This window comes from Felis catus, chromosome A2 (genome assembly GCF_018350175.1).
Source record: "Felis catus isolate Fca126 chromosome A2, F.catus_Fca126_mat1.0, whole genome shotgun sequence".
Taxonomy (NCBI): Eukaryota; Metazoa; Chordata; class Mammalia; order Carnivora; family Felidae; genus Felis; species Felis catus.
The window spans coordinates 10,528,028-10,545,339 of record NC_058369.1 but is presented as its reverse complement, the minus strand read 5'-3'; positions in this window follow the sequence as shown (position 1 = coordinate 10,545,339).

Sequence of the window (17,312 nt, the reverse complement as noted above, 5' to 3'; positions counted from 1 at the left end):
AAACACTTTCCTTTTTTTTCTTTTCTTATCTTTCCCTTTTTTCTCTAATCTATCAATCTCCTTTCAACAACCATACCAACACACAACTAGGATCTAGCATCCTTTATTTGATTTGTTTGTGTGTTGTTTTTAATTTTTTAATGTGATTTTTTTGTCTTATTCCTTTTCTTCCTCCAAAATGATGAAAGGAAGGAATTCACCCCAAAAGAAAGAACAAAAGCAAAAATGAACTATTGGGACTTCATCAAAATAAAAAGCTTCTACACAGTGAAGGAAACAGTCAACAAAACTAAAAGGCAACTGACAGAATGGGGACAGATATTTGGGATAATGGGAGTAGATAATGGGAGAAGGGTTAGTATCCAAAATCTATAAAGAACTTATCAAACTCAACACCCAAATAACAAATAATCCAGTGAAGAAATGGACAAAAGACATGAATAGACACTTTTCCAAAGAAGACATCCAGATGGCCAACTGACACATGAAAAAATGCTCCACATCACTCATCATCAGGGAAATACAAATCAAAACCACAATGAGATACCACCTTCCACCTGTCAGAACGGCTAACATTAACAACTCAGGCAACAACAGATGTTGGCGAGGATGTGGAGAGAGAGGATCTCTTATGCACTGCTAGTGGAAATGCAAACCGGTGCAGCCATTCTGGAAAACAGTATGGAGATTCCTCAAAAAAGTAGAACTTCCTCAAAAAATAGAACTACCTATGACCCAGCAATTGCACTACTAGGCATTCATCCAAGTGACAAAGGTGTGCTGTTTCGAAGGGGCACATGCACCCCAATGTTTATAGCAGCATTATCAACGATAGCCAAAGCATGGAAGGAGCCCAAATGTCCATCAATGGATGAAAGGATAAAGAAGATGTGGTATACATATACAGTGGAGTATTACTCGGCAATCAAAAAGAATGAAATCTTGCCATTTGCAACTACGTGGATGGAACAAGAGGGTATTAGAGCAAAGAGCAAAATTAGTCAATCAGAGAAAGACAAATATCATATGACTTCACTCATATGAGGACTTTAAGATACAAAACAGATGAATATAAGGAAAGGGAAGCAAAAATAATATAAAAACAGAGAGAGGGACAACACATAAGAGACTCAAGTATAGAGAAGAAACAGAGGGTTGCTGGAGGGGTTGTGGGAGGGGGATGAGCTAAATGAGTAAGAGGCATTAATGAATCTACTCATGAAATCATTGTTGCACTACATGCTAACTAACTTGGATGTAAATTTAAAAATAAATAAATTATTAATAAAATGTAAAAAAAAAATGAGACATCACTACAAACCTATTGGAGTGGCAGAAATTAAAACACTGACAACACCAAGTGCTGGTGAAGATGTAGAAAAATAACACCTCTGATTCATTGTTGACAGGAATGCAAAATGGTACAAAACTTAACATACTCTTACTATATGACCCAGCAATCTGCTCCTTGGTAAATACCCAAATGAATTTAAAACATGTCCACACAAAAAAAATCTGTATATACATATTTATAACATCTTTATTGATCATTGCCAACACTTAGAAGCAACCAAGATGCCCTTCAGTAGGTGAATGGATAAATAAACTATGGCACACCCAGGCAATGGAATATTGCTTAACATTAAAAGAAATTGAGGAGGTCAGGTTAAGATCACAGAGAAGTAGGGGGACCAGGATTTTCTTGTCCCTCAAACACAGTTGTATTGAGGGGCATCTGGGTGGCTCAGTCGGTTGAGCGTCCAAATTCGGCTCAGGTCATGATCTCATGGTCTGTGAGTTCGAGCCCCGCGTCAGGCTCTGGGCTGACAGCTCAGAGCATGGAACCTGCTTCATATTCTGGGTCTCCCTCTCTCTCTCTCTGCCCTCTCCCGCTCATGCTGTCTCTCTCTGTCTCTCAAAAATAAATAAACACTAAAAAAAATTTTTTTTTTTAAAACACAGTTGTATTGAGATCAAATCACTTGGAACTCCCAGGAAATTTATCTGAGGAGTGGCAGAAGGATCTCCATGGTTGGAGGGAGATAGCTTGACAGGATCAAGCCTCTGGAGCTGAAACTTGGAGGTACAAAGGTGTGCGACTTTCTCTGGAACAGAGCTGGAAGCCTTGCACACTCCTAGGGAGGAGGGAGCCAGCCCTGAACACATAGTACAGTGTGGCGATCTCAGGGGCACACTGGGAGAGAACAGCCCCCTTCTTGGAGAATTTTGGGAAGCTTTATTGCCTCCCCAAGGACAAAAGACCTTGGTGCCATCCAAAGGCCTTTAATCAGCTTCAGAACAGGGTCATCACAGTGCAGGGTCCTTTAAGACATTGGGTTTTGAATCCCAGCCCGAGCACCTAGGAGGAATGGGAGACCGTGGAGCAGGGCAATCTGACTTCCCTCGCCATTATGTGAAGACCGCCTGAACAGTGTGGTTTGAGACACCTGGTCCAGGGAGGGTGTTGTCATTTTCCACGCCCCCCCCATCACCAACACAGTGGGGCTTCAGGGAGCAGCACAACAGCCTCCAGTGGAGGCAGGACTCACTTACACCAAACCCCATACCTGCATGCCTCACAACTGCTTACTTACTGGAGCAAGACTGACTGACCCAAGGCAGCCGGCCTCTCCTCCAGACCAGCACAGCCGCCAATCCCAGGCACCAACTGTGTTTTGTTTTGTTTTGTTGTTTTATTTTATTTTATTTTATTTTATTTTATTTTATTTTATTATTTTTCTTTCTTCCCTTTTGTTTTTTTCTTTTAGAATCAGGCTCATAGTTTCTGATTTGTTTCTAGTCAATTCTCATTATATATATATATATATATATATATATATATATATATATATATATAGTGTGTGTGTGTGTGTGTGTGGACCAGGCATTTTTATTCTATTCATTTCCACCTTTTCTCTTTCTTCTTCTTTATTTTCCTTTCTCTTTCTCTGGATTTAGCCTTATAGTTTTTGATTCTCTGTTTGGTATTTTCTCTCTTTTTATGTTTCTCTTTTTATGGGATCAGGCTTCCCCCACCCCCCCCCCTTTCCTTTCTTTTTCAAGGGTTACTTCAATAAATCAATCAAAGCACACCTGGTTGAAGGTCCAAACACTCCACCACTATAAGCAAGGGGGAGCTCTGCGGGGGACTAACCAGTGAGATAGAGCAGCCAAAATGCAACAACAGAGTTCATGCAACATTCACCAAAAACACTTCCTAAAGTGCCAGGCCCTGGGCACTTTTTAATATAGGAGTACTTTCAGGTGCAGGACACATAACAAGCTTTTCAAACACGCAAAAGATGGGGTGTCTGGATGGCTCAGTCGGTTAAGCATCTGGCTTCAGCTCAGGTCATGATCTCACAGTTTGTGAGTTCAAGCCCCACATCGGGCTCTGTGATGACAGCTCAGAGCCTGGAGCCTGCTTGAGATTCTGTATCTCCCTCTCTCTGCCCCTTCCACACTCATGCTCTTAGTCTCTCCATCTTGGAAAAATAAATAAACATTAAAAAAATTTTTAAATACACAAAAGACAGAAATTTAGCCAAAATGACAAAATGGAGGAATTCTCCCCAAAAGAAAATTCAAGAAGAAATCAACCAGAGAATTGCTCAAAGCAGATACAAACAATATATTTGAACAAGAATTTAGAATACTAACAGCCATAAGACAAATAGTTGGACTTGAAAAAGCACAGAAGACACCTGAGTAACTCTTGCTACAGAGATCAAAGACCTAAGAACTACTCACAATGAATTTAGAAATGCTGTAGTTGAGATGCAAAATAAACTAGAGACAGCAACAGCAAGGATGGAAGAAGCAGGAAAGAGAATAGGCGACATAGAGGGTAAAACTATGGAAATGATTAAGCTGAAAAAAAGGGGAAAAGAAATTACTAGATCACGAGAAGAGAATTAGAGAACTAAGTGATTCCATGAAACGAAACAATGTTGGTATCATAGGCGTTCCAGAAGAAGAAGAAGGAAAGAAAGGGCAGAAGGTTTGTTTGGACAAATTATAGTTGAGAACTTCCCCAATCTGGGGGAGGAAACAGGCAGGCATCCAAGTCCAAGAGACACAGAGAATTCCCTTCAAAATCAACAAAAAGGACAACACCACAACGTATCATAGTGAAACTGGCAAAATACAAAGATAAAGAGAGAATTCTGAAAGGAATTAGGGACAAACGGTCCTTAACCTACAAGAGTAGACACATAAGGGTAGTAGCAGATCTGTCCACTGAAACTTAGCAGACCAGAAGGGAGTGGCAGGAAATAGCCGATGTGCCGAATAGGAAAAATATGCAGCCAAGAATTCTTTATCTAGCAAGGTTATCATTCAGACTAGAAGGAGAGAGAAAGTCTTTCCCAGACAAACAAAAACTGAAGGAGCTCATAACCACTAAACCAGCCCTGCAAGAGATCCTAAAGGGGACTCTGTGAGTGGAAAGCAGCAAAGACTACAAAGGACCAGAGACATCACCACGAAAATGAAATGTACAGATAACACAATGACTCTAAATCCATATCTTTCAATAATCACTCTGAATGTAAATGGACTAAGTGCCCCAATCAAAAGATATAGGGTATCAGAACAGATTTAAAAAAATCCATCTATATGTTGCCTAAAGGAGACTCATTTTAGACATGAAGACACCTGCAGATTGAAAGTGAGAGGATGAAGAAGAATCTATCATGCCAACGGCCATCAAAGGAAAGGTGGAGTAGCCATACTTACATCAGACAAACTAGATTTTAAAATAAAGACTGTAACAAGCAATGGATAAGGGCATTATACCATAATTAAGGAGTCTGTCCCTCAAGAAGAACTAACAATTGTAAATATCTATTCCCCCAACATGGAGGCACCCTAATATATAAATCAATTAATTACAAACATAAGCAAGTTTATTGATAATAATACTGTAATTGTAGGTGACTTTAATACTCCACTTCCAACAATGGACAGATCATCTAGGCAGAAAATCAATAAGGAAACAATGCCTCTGAATGACATATGGACCAGATGGACTTAACAGATATATTTAAAACTTTTCATCCTAAAGCAGCAGAATACACTTTCTTCTTGAGTGCACGTGGAACATTCTCCAAAACAGATCACATACTGGTCACAAAACAGCCCTCAACAAAAATATTGAGATCATACCATGCATATTTTCAGATCACAACACTATAAAACTTGAAAATCAACCACAAGAAAAAATTTGGAAAGTCCCCAAATACGTGGAGGTTAAGTAACACCCTCCTAAAGAATGAATGACTTAACCAGGAAATTAAAGAAGAAATTTAAAAATACATGGAAGCAAATGAAAATGAAAACATGACAGTCCAAACCATTTGTGATGCAGCAAAGGCAGTCCTAAGAGGAAAATACAATGCGTTTCAGGCCGATCTCAAGAAGCAAGAAAGGTCCCAAATATACAACCAAACCTTCCACCTAAAGGAGCTATAAAGCATCACCAAATAAATCCCAAAGCCAGCAGAAGAGGGGAAACACTAAAGATTAGAGCAGAAATAAATGATATAGAATCCAAAAAAAAAAAGTAGAAGAGATAAATAAATCTAAGACCTGGTTTTTTGAGAGAATACACAAAATTGATAAACCCCTCACCAGAATTCTCAAAAAGAAAAGAGAAATGACCCAAAGAGATAAATCACGAATGAAAAAGGAGAGATCATAACCAACACCAGAGAAATACAATTTTAATAGAACGCTATGAAAAGGTATATGCCAACAAACTGGACAATCTGGAAGAAATGGGGAAATTCCTAGACATCCACACATACCAAAACTCAAATGGGAAGAAATATAAAATTTTAACAGGCCCATAACCAGCAAAGAAATTGAATTGGTTATCAAAAAGCTCCCAACAAATAAGAGTCCTGGGCCAGATGGCTTCCCTGGGGAATTCTACCAGATATTTAAATTTTTTTTTTCAACATTTATTTATTTTTGGGACAGAGAGAGACAGAGCATGAACAGGGGAGGAGCAGAGAGAGAGGGAGACACAGAATCGGAAACAGGCTCCAGGCTCTGAGCCATCAGCCCAGAGCCCGACGCGGGGCTCGAACTCACGGACCGCGAGATCGTGACCTGGCTGAAGTCGGACGCTTAACCGACTGCGCCACCAAGGCGCCCCTCTACCAGATATTTAAAGCAGAGTTAATACCTATTCTTCTCAAGCTGTTGCAAAAAATAGAAGGAAAGCTTCCAAACTCATTCTTTGAAGCCGACATTACTTGATTCCCAAACCAGACAGAGACCCCACTAAAAAAGAGAATTACAGACCAGCGATGAACCTGGAAGCAAAAATTCTCAACGAGATACTACAAACTGAAGCCAACAGTACATTAAGAGAATTTTTCACCATGATCGAGTAGGATTCATTCCTGGGCTGCAGGGCTGGTTAAGTATTCACAAATCAAACTGTGTGATACACCACATTAATAGAAGAAAGGGTAAGAGCCATATGATCCAGTCAATAGATGCAGAAAAAGCACTTGACAAAAGATAGCATACTTTCTTAATAAAAATCCTCAAGAAAGTAGGGTTGGAAGGAACATACCTTAAAATCATAAAAGCCATACATGAAAGGCCCACAGCTAATATCACCCTCAATGGTGAAAAACTGAGAACTTTCCTCCTGAGATCAAGAACATGACAGGGATGTCCACTCTCACCACTGTTGTTCAACATAGTGTTGGAAGTCCTAGCCTAAGCCATCAGACAACAAAATGAAATAAAAGGCATCCAAATTGGCAAAGAAGAAGTCAAACTTTCATTCTTCGCAGATGACATAATACTCTATATGAAAAACCTGAATGACTCCACCCAAAAAAACTGCTAGAGCTGTTACAGGAATTCAGCAAAGTCTCAGGATATAAAACCAATGTACAGAAATTAGTTGCATTTCTATACACCAATAATGAAGCAACAGAAAGAAATATCAAGGAATTAATCCCATTTACAATCGCACCAAAACCCATAAATACCTAGTAATAAACCTAACAAAAGAGGTAATAAATAAACTGAATATAAATAAATAAATATAATATAATATATATAAATAATTATATAAATATAAATATAATAAATAAATAAATATAAATAAATAACATAAATAAAACTGAAAACTATACAAAGTTTATGAAAGAAATTTAATAAGACACAAAGAAATGGAAAAACTCATTGGAAAAAGAAATTGGGTGAAAAAAGAAATCCCATGCTCCTGGATAGGAAGAACAAATATTGTTAAAATGCCAATACTACCCAACGCAATCTACATATTCAATGCAATCCCTATCAAAATAACACCAGCATTCTTCACAGAGCCAGAACACACAACCCTAAAATTTGCATGGAACCACAAAAGACCCCAAATAGTCAAAGTAATGTTGAAAAAGAAAACCAAAGCTGGAGGCATCACAACCCCAGACTTTCACCTGTCTTAAAAAGCAGTAATCATCAAGACAGTATGGTATTGGTACAAAAACAGACACACAGATCAATGGAATAGAAGAGAGAACCTAGAACTTGACCCACAAATATGTGGCCAATGGATCTTCAACAAAGCAAGAAGGAGTATCCAATGGAAAAAAGACAGTCTCTTTAGCAAACGGTGCTGAGAGAACTGGACGGCAACATGCAGAAGAATGAAACTGGACGACTTTCTTACACCGTACACAAAAATAAATTCAAAATTATGAAAGGCCTAAATGTGAGACCACCAAAATCCTACCAGAGAGGGGTGTCTGGGAGGCTCAGTCAGTTAAGCATCCGACTCTGGCTCAGGTCATGATCTCATGGCTCATGGGCTCGAGCCCCACATTAGGCTCTGTGCTGACAGCTCAGAGCCTGGAGCCTGCTTCGGATTCTGTGTCTCCCCCTCTCTCTGCCCCTCCCCCCACATCTCTCAAAAATAAATAAACATTAAAAAAATGTTTTTAACTGCAAAGTGATATCACCTTATACATCCTTCGTGAGGATGTAAAGAAACCTTGTTTCTGGAAACATAAAAGCAACCATACAGAAAACAGTAATTCCTGGCAATTTCTCAAAATATTAAAAATGGAATTATCATATGATCTGAAAATCCTAATTCTGGATATATATCCAAAAGAATTGAATGCAGGATTTTTGAAGAGATTTCTGCATGCCCGTGTTCATAGTAATATGATTCACAGTAGCTTAGAGTTAGAAGCAGTCCAAGTGTCCACTGATGCTTAAACAAAATGAGGTACACAAATACAATGTAATATTACTCAGCCTTAAAAAGGAAGGAAAATTCTGTGAGATGCTATAGCACGGATGAATCTTGAGGATACTATCTTAAGTGAAATAAGCCAGTTATAGAAAGACAAAGAGTGCATGATCACCCTTACGTGTGGTATCTAAAATTGTCAAAGTCATAGAAAGAGAAAGTAGAATGGTGATTTCCAGGGGCTGGAAGAGGGAGTAACGGGGAATTGTTGTTTAATGGGTAGAGAGGTTCAATTTTGCAAGATGAAAAAGTTCTGGAGATTCATTACACAACACTGTAAATATATATAACACTAATGAACTGTACACTTCAAAAAGGTTAAGAAGGTAAGAAAAATTTATCAAATTGTACTTAAACGTGTGAAGGTTAGGGGCACTTGGGTGGCTCAGTCGGTTGAACATCCGACTCCAGCTCAGGTCATGATTTTGCAGCTTGTGGGTTTGAGCCCCACAATCAGCTCAGAGGGTGGAGCCTGCTTCTGATTCTGTGCCTCCCTCTTTCTCTACCTCTCCCCGATTTGTGCTCTGTCTCTCTCTCTCTCTCTCAAAAAAAAATTAATAAACATTAAAAATATTTAATAAAAATAAATGTTGTGTACTATATGTCAATTACACCGCAATAAAGCTGCTCTAAAAAGAATCAACCGCAAAAGGAAATGTTACTCAATAAGATGGAGAATTTCTTCTGTTCATCAAAAAACAGCATCGAGAGAATGAGAATGAGATAGTTCACAATACCAATCTCCTACAAAGGACTCCAGGATATACAAAGACTTCCACAAACAGAAAAGAAACACAACAAAAAGGAGAACAGGGAAAAGGCTTGAGGTTCACCAAGGAGGATATGCAAATGATCGGTATGTGCATGAAAAGCTATGCAACATCTTTAGTCATCAGAAGAGTGCAAATAAAACACACACACAAAAAAAAACCAAATGCAAAGAAGTCTCCTGTATTTAATCTTGAAAGAGAAAAAGGCCACTAATGGGGAAAAAAAAATGGTGAAATCCAGATAGAGTCTGTAGTGCATTTAATAGTAACATACTTCTTATGGTTTTAATCAATGTTAACTTTCTATTCTTGATGAATGTGTAATAGTTACGTGAGATGCTTAACACAGAAAGCGCTGAGTGAAGGGTATGTGGGAATTCCCTATACTGCCTGTGCAACTTTTCTAGAAATCTAACGTTAGTCCAAAACAATTTTTCTTTTTTAGAACTTGTAAAAATGAGAAAACACTACCCTACACACCCACTACATGCCTGCTGGAATAGCGAAAATTTAAAACAAGAAAAATAAGGGGTGCCTGGGTGGCTCGGTCAGTTGAGCCTCAGACTCGGTTTCAGCTGAGGTCGTGATCCCAAGGTCAAGGGATTAAGCTCTGTGTCGGGCTCCATGCTGAACAAAGAGTCTGCTTAGGATTCATTCTCTCTCTCTCCCTCTCCCTCTCCCTCCCTCCCTCCGCCCCTCTCCCCTGCTTGTGCTCTCCATCAAAATAAAAAATAAATAAGGAAGGAAGGAAGGAAGGAAGGAAGGAAGGAAGGAAGGAAGGAAGGAAGGAAGGAAGGAAGGATTACAGAAAATGTGGACACTGGAACTCTCACAGTGATTATGGAAATATAAACTGGTAGGACCACTTTAGAAAAGTGCTTAGCAATGTCTAACAAAATTATTATCTACTCTGTGACCCAACATTTCACTCTTATGAACACCCCAAAATCATATTCATAAGTGCATCAAAAGTGTACAAAAATGTTCATGGAAGCTTCATTTATAATAACAAAAAAATAAAAACTGGAAATGACCCAAGTGATCATGAACAGTAAAATGAATAAATAAGTTATAGTGTTTTTATACAATGGACTAATACCCAGCAATAAAAAAGAATAACCTACAGTTACAGGCTAATACGCGGCTGAATCTCACAAACATAACAGAGTGAAAGAAGAAACATGTTGCTTGCATTCAATTATAAAAGGTTTTTAAAAGGCAACATTAATCTATGCCTTTAGAAATCAAAGTAGTGGTGACTTTTGTGAAAAAAAAACAATTCGAGATAATGGACAAATTTTTTGGAAACCATAATTCAGGAGGAGCCAAGATGGTGGACGAGCATGGAAGTTTCTTGTGTGTCTCGCGTCCATGAAATACACCCAGACCAACACTAAACCATCCTGCACGCCTAGAAAACTGATTTGAGGGTTAACACCACAATCTGCACAACCTGAACCACAGAATTCAGCAGGTACACGGCGCGGAGAGGTGAACTGGGGGAGAGAGAAGCCGCAGGGGGCTGTTTTTGCTTGTGCAGAGAGGACAGAGATGGAGGGGGGAGAGTATGGGAAAAGCGCCCCCCACCCAAAGCAGCTGGAGAGACAGTGGAAAAGTGGAAACAGCCACAGGGACTGAACCAAAAAGGGAGAAAGGAGAAAGGAGAGGGGTAAAATTCTATTGAGACTCTGTAAACAGGGGGAGCACAGAGTCTGAAACTCCACAGCTCATACCTGGTGGGAAGGGCGAATCCCCAGGGCAGAGTGGAGTCGGGGGTCTTCAGGCCACATGGCAGAGGCGGTTCCCCTGCTGGGAGGACATCTGGTAGAGGTTGTGTAGCCCCGCACAGGCAAAGTGCCAGCAGACCCCGGAGACAGCCACATTCGCTGGTGCTGGAACAAGGTCACTGGGGGTGAAGCCTGGTGCCGGATGTGTGTTGTGATTTGCCATAATCCCTGAAACGCTGCTGCTACGCGATCGCGTGAACTTTCTCTGGGACAGGCTGGCACCCGGCCGCGGTCTCTGGGCGTCGGCAGCAGCACAGTCCCGCGAATGTTCCTGGGGGCGCCGGCACCCAGCCAGTGCTGGGTGAGCCCCTCGCACAGAAAGTCTGAGCGAGTGGAAGCCGCAGTCCCTCAGAAATAAGGGATCGGGAAAAACTGCCACATCTGAGATAAAAATCAGGAGGCAGGTGCCGCCTGGCAACCTGACGGTTATGCACAGACAGTGTAAAGGCAGGGAGTGGACGGAAGCCGGAGACAAAGGACGGGTGGGCGATTGCTGATCGGGGAGAACACAGTTCTCATACTGGAGATTGGATAGCTGGATGACGCCATTTTCAGCCTTCCCGCGCATGCGCATACGCACCTACATGCATCAGAACAACCCACCCCTGTAGGCTAAGCAGCGCCATCTAGTGGAGAACGGAGCCGTTACACTAAGCCCCTCCCAACTGGGCCAACCTGGCTGTTCGGGAACAACACAAATCTCTCCTCCTGCTTAGTTTACAGACTGTAAAGAGCTTCATAGTTCCACTTCCAGGAGAACGTAACGACGTAATGTAACCGATGTAACTTCAATCGTATTTCAGTCTGTTCGCTGACCCATCTATTCAATTTTATTTTTTTTTCTTTTTCGTTTCTTTTCTTTTTCTTGAATGAAAAAAGAGAAAAAAAATTTACTTTCAATTTTTATTAAAAACTTTTTCTTTAATTTTTTCCACTGTGTTTTTTACTTTTTTGTAAATTTTCAAATTCTATTTTGCTTCCATCGTTTCATTTTATTCTATTTCATTGTATTCATTTTTTCAAATTTTCCAACATTTTCCTTTTTCCCCCCTTTTTTCTCTAATCTATCAAGCACCTTTGAACACCCAGACCAAAAAAGACCTAGGATCTAGCATCATTTATTTGATTTGTGTGTGTGTGTGTGTGTGTTGTTTTTAATTTTTTAATTTTAATTTTTTTAGCTCGTTAATTCCTTTTCTTCCTTCAAAATGATGAAATGAAGGAATTCATCCCAAAAGAAAGAGCAGGAAGAAATGACAGCCAGGGACATAACCAACACAGATACAAGCAAGGTGTCTTAACCAGAATTTAAAATCACAATAATAAGTATACTAGCTGGGGTCAAAAATAGATGTCTCTATTTATCCCTTTCTGTGGAGATAAAAGAAGTAAAAGCTAATCAGGATGAAATACAAAATTCTATAACAGAGCTGCAATGTCGAATGGTGGCCGTGGTGGCAAGAATGGATGAGGCAGAGCAGAGAATCAACAACATAGAGGACAAACTTATGGAGAATAAGAAAGAAAAAAAAAAGACGGAAACTAAGGCAAAAGAGCATGATTTAAGAATTAGAGAAATCAGTGACTCATTAAAAAGGAACAACATCAAAGTCATCAAGGTCCCAGAGGAGGAAGAGAGAGAAATAGAGGTAGAAGGGTTATGTGAGCAAATCATAGTGGAAAACACTCCTAACCAGGGGAAAGACACAGACACCAAAATCCAGGAAACACAGAGGATTCCCAATAGATTCAACAAAAACCAACCATCAACAAGGCATATCATAGTCAAATTCACAAAATACTCAGGCAAGGAGAGAATCATGAAAGCAGCAAGGGAAAAAAAGTCCCTAACCTACAAGGGAAGACAGATCAGGTTTGCAGCAGAAATATCCACAGAAACTTGGCAGGCCAGAAAGGAGTGGCAGGATACATTCAATGTGCTGAATTGGAAAAATATGCAGCCAAGAATTCTTTATCTAGGAACACTGTTATTCAAAATAGAAGGAGAGATTAAAAGTTTCCCAAACAAAACTAAAGGAGCCCTTGACCACTAAACCAAGCCTGCAAGAAATTTTCAGGGGGACTCTCTGAGGGGAGAAAATAAATAAATAAATAAATAAATACCAAAAGCAACAAAAACTAAAAAGGACCAGAGAACACCAGAAACTCCAACTCTACAAGAAACATAATGGCAATAAACTCATATCTTTCAGTACTCACTCTAAACATCAATGGACTAAATGCTCCAATCAAAACATATACGGTAACAGAATGGATAAGAAAACAGGATCCATCTATATGCTGTTTACAAGAGACCCACTTTAGACCCAAAAAACACCTTCAGATTGAAAGTAAGGGGATGGAGAACCATCTATCATGCTAACAGTCGACAAAAGAAAGCTGGAGTAGCCATACTTATATCAGACAATTTAGACTTTAAAATAAAGACTGTAACAAGAGACAAAGAAGAGCATTATATCATAGTTAAGGGGTCTATCCACCAAGAAGACCTAACAATTGTAAACATTTATGCTCCAAATGTGATAGCCCCCAAATATATAAATCAATTATACACAAACATACAGAAACTAATTGATAATAATACCGTAATAGTAGGAGACTTCAACACCCCACTCACAGAACTGGACAGATCATCTAATCAAAAAATCAACAAGGAAACAATGGCTTTGAATGACACACTGGACCAGATGGACTTAACAGATATATTCAGAACATATCACCCTAAAGCAGTGGAATATACATTCTTCTCCAGTGCACATGGAACGTTCTCCAGAATAGACCATATATTGGGACACAAATCAGCCTTCAACAAGTACAAAAAGATCAAGATCATACTGTGCATATTTTCAGACCACAAGGATATGAAACTCAAAATCAACCACAAGAAAAAATTTGGAAAGGCAACAAATACTTGGAGACTAAAGAGCATCCTACTAAAGAGTGAATGGGCTAAACAAGAAGTTAAAGAGGAAATTAAAAAGTACATGGAAGCCAATGAAAATGGTAACATCACAGCCCAAAACCTCTGGGACGCAGCAAAGGCAGTCATAAGAGGAAAGTATATAGCAATACAGACCTTCCTAAAGAAGGAAGAAAGGTCTCAGATACACAACCTAACCTTACACCTTAAAGATCTGGAAAAATAACAGCAGATAAAACCCAAAACCAGCAGAAGACAGGAAATAATAAAGATTAGAGCAGAAATCAATGCTATCGAAACCAAAAAAAAAAAAAAAAAAAAAAGTAGAACAGATCAATGAAACCAGAAGCTGGTTCTTTGAAAGAATTAACAAAATTAATAAACCACTAGCCAGTCTGATCAAAAAGAAAAAGGAAAGGACCCAAAGAAATAAAATCAAGAATGAAAGAGGAGAGATCACAACCAACACACCAAAACTAAAACCAATAATAAGAGAATATTATAAGCAATTATATGCCAATAAAATGGGCAATATGGAAGAAATGGACAAATTCCTAGAAACATACACTACCAAAACTGAAACAGGAAGAAATAGAAAATTTGAACAGACCCATTACCAGTAAGGAAATCGACTTAGTAACCAAAAATCTGCCAAAAAACAAGAGTCCAGGGCCAGATGGTTTTCCAGGGGAATTCTACCAAACATTTAAGGAAGAGTTAACACCTATTCTCCTGAAGCTGTTCCAAACAACAGAAATGGAAGGAAAACTTCCAAACTCTATGAAGCCAGCATCACCTTGATTCCCAAACCATAGACCCCACTAAAAAGGAGAACTATAGACCAATTTCCCTGATGAACATGGATGCAAAAATCCTCAACAAGATATTAGCCAACCAGATCCAACAATACATTAAAAAAATTATACACCACGACCCAGTGGGATTTACACCTGGGATGCAGGGCTGGTTCAATATCTGCAAAACAATCAATGTGATTCATCACATCAATAAAAGAAAGGACAAGAACCACATGATCCTCTCAATAGATGCAGAGAAAGCATTTGACAAAATACAGCATCCTTTCTTAGTAAAACCCTCAAGAAAGTAGGGATAGAAGGAGCACACCTCGAGATCATAAAAGCCTTATATGAACGACACAATGTTAATATCATCCTCAATGGGGAAAAACTCAGAGCTTTCCCCCTAAGGTCAGGAACAAGACAGGGATGTCCACTCTCGCCACTGTTATTCAACATAGTATTGGAAGTCTTAGCCTTAGCCTCAGCACTCAAACAACACAAAGAAATAAAAGGCATCCAAATCAGCCAGGAGGAGGTCAAACTTTCACTCTTCGAAGGTGACATGATACTCTATATGGAAAACTCAAAAGATTCCACACACAAAAAAAACCTACTAGAACTGTTACAGGAATTCAGCAAAGTTGCAGGATATAAAATCAATGCACAGAAATCAAATGCATTCTTATACACCAACAATGAAGCCACAGAAAGAAATCAGGAATCGATCCCATTTACAATTGCACCAAAACCCATAAAATACCTAGAAATAAATCTAAACAAAGAGGTGAAAAACCTATACACTGAAAACTGCAGAAAGCTTATGAAAGAAACTGAAGAAGACACAAAAAAATGGAAAAAGATTCCATGCTCCTGGATAGGAAGAACAAATATTGTTAAAATGCCAATACTACCCAAAGCAATCTACATACTCAATGTAATCCCTATCAAAATAACACCAGCATTCTTCACAGAGCTAGAACAAATATCCCTAAAATTTGTATGGACCCAGAGAAGATCCAGAATAGCCAAAGCAATCTTGAAAAAGAAAACCAAAGCAGGAGAAATCACAATCCCGGACTTCAAGCTGTATTACAAAGCTGCAATCATCAAGACAGTATGGTACTGGCACAAAAACAGACACTCAGATCAATGGAATAGAATAGAGAACCCAGAAATAGACCCACAAATATATGGCAAACTAATCTTTGACAAAGCAGGAAACAATATCCGATGGGATAAAGACAGTCTCTTCAGCGAATGGTGCTGGGAAACTGAACAGCAACATGCAGAAAAATGAACCTGGACCACTTTCCTACACTATACACAAAAATAAACTCAAAATGGATGAAAGACCTAAACGTAAGACAGGAAGCCATCAAAATCCTAGAGGAGAAAGCAGGCAAAAACCTCTTTGACCTCAGCCACAGCAACTTCGTACTCAACAGGTCTCCAGAGGCAAGGGAAACAAAAGCAAAAATGAACTACTGGGACCTCATCAAAATGAAAAGCTTCTGCACAGTGAAGAAAACAATCAGCAAAACTAAAAGGCAACCGACAGAATGGGAGAAGATATTTGCAAATGACATATCAGATAAAGGGTTAGTATCCAAAATCTATAAAGAACTTATCAAATTCAACACCCAAAAAACAAATAATCCAGTGAATAAATGGGCAAAAGACATGAACAGACACTTTTGAAAGAAGACATCCAGATGGCTAACAGACACGTGAAAAGATGTTCAACGTCACTCATCATCAGGGAAATACAAATCAAAACCACAATGAGATACCACCTTACACCTGTCAGAATGGCTAACATTAACAGCTCCAACAACAGATGTTGGCGAGGATGCGGAGAAAAAGGATCTCTTTTGCATTGTTGGTGGCAACGCAAGCTGGTGGAGCCACTCTGGAAAACAGTAGGGAGGTTCTTCAAAAAACTAAAAATAGAACTACCCTACGACCCAGCAATCGCACTACTAGGCATTTATCCAAGGGATACAGGCGTGCTGTTTCAAAGGGACACATGCACCCCCATGTTTATAGGAGCACTATCAACAATAGCCAAAGTATGGAAGGAGCCCAAATGTCCCTCGATGAATGAATGGATAAAGAAGATGTGGCATATATATACAATGGAGGATCACTTGGCAGTGAAAAAGAACGAAATCTTGCCATTTGCAACTACGTGGATGGAACTGGAGGGCATTATGCTAAGTGAAATGAGTCAGTCAGAGAAAGACAAAAATCCTATGACTTCACTCCTATGAGGACTTTAAGAGACAAAACAGATGAACATAAGGGAAGGGAAACAAAAAGAATATAAAAACAGAAAGGGGGACAAAACAGAAGAGACTCATAAATATGGAGAACAAACGGAGGGTGATGGGAGGGGTTGTGGGAGGGGGGAGGGGCTAAATGGGGAAGGGGCATTTTGGAATCTACTCCTGAAATCATTGTTTCGCTACATGCTAATTTGGATGTAAATTTTAAAAAATAAAAAATAAAATTAAAAAAATTAATAAAGATAACATCCTGTTGGTGAAATAATGGATATAACTAATATTTGCATTATTAGCTGCCTTTCGCAAAGGAGGATAGGAAGAACGTTGTTAGGTTATTTCCAGCAGACCATATAATGTGTCATGTGCTTTACCTGTTTGTTCTCAATGAATCCTCCCAACACCCTGGTAAGAATAACTATTTCCATCTTACAAAAATTTTAAGGGCTGT